Source organism: Cryptotermes secundus, unplaced genomic scaffold (assembly GCF_002891405.2).
Source record: "Cryptotermes secundus unplaced genomic scaffold, Csec_1.0 scaffold161, whole genome shotgun sequence".
Taxonomy (NCBI): Eukaryota; Metazoa; Arthropoda; class Insecta; order Blattodea; family Kalotermitidae; genus Cryptotermes; species Cryptotermes secundus.
In genome coordinates, this window is record NW_019738350.1 from 110,205 (window position 1) to 112,660 (window position 2,456).

The window sequence follows — 2,456 nt, forward strand, 5'->3', positions numbered from 1 at the left end:
GAAAATTATTCAATTAATTCCTGGTATTTATTTCTGTTAGAGGCTGAGTCGACACCAGGGCCATGGTGCGGACGGAAGGATTAGGTCAACTGAAAAAAATCCAATGACCTCATCGGGACTTGAACCCGCGACCTTCCGGCTTGTAGCATAGCCCCTCAACCAACTACTCCACCGCGTGCTCCCAATATAATCCTATAGTATAACTAAAATTAAGAATTACTGGGTTTTTGGACGTTTTCCATTGTCCGGTATTTTGAAAACTGGAGAACACGGCGTTTCGGAAACTGGATCTGTTTCCGTCATCAGATGGAGAGGGAGACACCTACTCAGTTGGGTCTGTTAGAATGAGCTAATGTCCATGTGGACGATTGAGGGTAGCTCTTTCTAAGAGACAATGGGCAAAGTCCAAAACCCAGTAATTCTGAGAGTTATACACCACGTACAACATAAAAATACAAGTTGGGGCACATGGACAAAGCCGCGGTACAAGAAGAAGCCACTGCACCAGGAGCAGAAGCAATAAAATGTCCGTATTAAAAATAAAAACTAATAAGAAATGCATAATTTCAGAGGTAACCAATTATCTGAAGAAAATATTAAAACCAATTGTCGAAAATGCATATACTCGTATGTATAGCACGTATATAGCACATGTCTCGCAACATTCAGTGTTGACCAAATTATTTAAATGAAATGTCGCAGTCGCTTAGAGAATAGCTCTTATTTAAGCTTAGTACTGAATAATATTCCAGTTTAACATTTTGTGATCATTTTATTAATACAAAATGCATCATAAATTAATTATACAATAATTAATGAAAACTTCTAACATGAACACGATCAGTCTACAATAAATTAATATTAAGATTAAACATTTATATCTTATAATCATTTTCAGTCCCTAGTATTAGAAACTCAGAAGTCGAAGTCTAAGAATCCTAAAATTTCATATCCCTGCCATCTGCACATCTACGACTTCATATCTAGACAACGCTCAAAGGTATATTTGCCCAAGACTGGCCTTTATACTTTGCTCTTCTCTATGACTTCCATTTGGCGGCTATATTGTCATTTGCGGACCTGCATACCGGGTCACAGGATAAACCCATTGAATCATTAAACATGTGAGGTTAGTACAGCGGCTATGGATACCTCTTTGTTCTAGGATGTGATTCCATTCAGCCTGGTACATCGTTATCAACATTTTGGAGAAACGTGGTGCCTCCATCCTCAGGGTACAAGATGAAGTCTCTTCAGTCATGAAGATGAAGGCCCTACGTTCCCCCAAATCGTGGGTAATGATCTACCAGGGTACACGCCGTCACGTTTTAGAAGAAAATTACTTTCTTCAAACTTCTACTGGCAGTCTGGTAACCCAACAATTTTCTTATTTATGAGAATATAAAGGTAAAGCTATCCCTGTAACAGGCCATGGAGGCTCATAGGATTGTGAGACGTCGAGGCTCCCACACTTGCTAGATGATCAGCTCACAGATGGCGGTGAGGTCAGCCTTACGCGCCGGCCATCTTTACCCCCAGGAAGAATATGTAGTGATACAAAGAAATATGAACCATGGACATTTATTGAAGTAAAATATCCACAGAATTCCGAATATCTTAAAGTCACATTTCTGATGTCCTGTCTGACAGTGCTGCTCATCCTGGTCGAACGTGCAGTCAAAAAGAATACGTGATTATATACGTTTATATAAATATTCAGTGTACTTAGAACTTGCAAGATTCTGTAGTAAAACGTAAAGTTGTCCCTGTGCTTAACTAATTAAGCACTACTCCATGAAGGGGTATGGGGAAGTGGATGTACAAATCCGCGTTTCCTTGACCTCGGCACTAACTTGAGGTGAGTGATCAGCTTCTCGCTCCTGCCGCTTTACCCCCTGGGGAACGATCCTCCGGTACCCATTGGATAGGAGGCTGGGTGGGCCCCAGAACCGGTCTCGACGACATCGAGAAGTGAAAATTATTGCCCCCAACGGGGCTCGAACTCCAACCCCTTAGTCGTCCAGCCCGTAGCCTGTCGCTATACCGACTGTGCTATCCCTGCTCTTAAGACTCTGTAACTATTGTATTAAAAAGGAATAAACAATCATAGGATTTGAATTGTAATCCTAGATGGTTCCACCAAATAATGCGTCACTCTTAAAGATATGACGTCTAACGCGGCAGCGTAGTTGTTTGAGGCACTGCTAAAAGCCAATAGGTTGCGGGTTCGATTCTTGATGAGGTCATTGGATTTTTCAATTGAGCTAATGCTTCCAGCCGCACTATGGCCCTGGGCTCGAGTCAGCCTCTAACAGAAATGAGTACCACGAATCTTCCTTGGATTAAAGGGTGGCTGGCGCATAAGGCTGACAACCTTACTGCCATCTATGAGCCGACTGTCTAGATAATGTGGGACCCTCAACGTCTCACAACCCTATGGGCCTTTACGGCCTCTT